The 220-nt window shown below is 41.4% G+C and overlaps 1 protein-coding gene across 1 annotated transcript in view; it reads left to right on the top strand.

Moving 5' to 3' along the window:
* The window catches only part of tsen54 (TSEN54 tRNA splicing endonuclease subunit), an 18,678-nt gene that overhangs the window by 15,446 nt on the left and 3,012 nt on the right, over nucleotides 1-220 (top strand).

The raw sequence follows: 220 nt of genomic DNA, 5'->3' as shown, positions 1-220 counted from the left end.
GCACACTTGTGGAAAAGGGAAGTCACGCCTTTACATGACCCAACACGACCGATCCCCACTGGTGAGGATTCAGAGTTAATAAAGCTTCTTGAAGCCGGCAGACGCTGTACGATTAATCAGAAACTATTTAAAGTCTGTTTGCGTCTTTGCGTTAACTTTGTACGTAATCTACTGAAGCGAATCATTTTATTAATAAATCGTTGAGTGTATGCTCAGCTTT

This window comes from Morone saxatilis, unplaced genomic scaffold (genome assembly GCF_004916995.1).
Source record: "Morone saxatilis isolate NCDOM2014 unplaced genomic scaffold, NCSU_SB_2.0 Contig14, whole genome shotgun sequence".
Taxonomy (NCBI): Eukaryota; Metazoa; Chordata; class Actinopteri; family Moronidae; genus Morone; species Morone saxatilis.
Note: the sequence above shows the minus strand (reverse complement) of the source record. Positions and strands in the feature narration are given on the sequence as shown.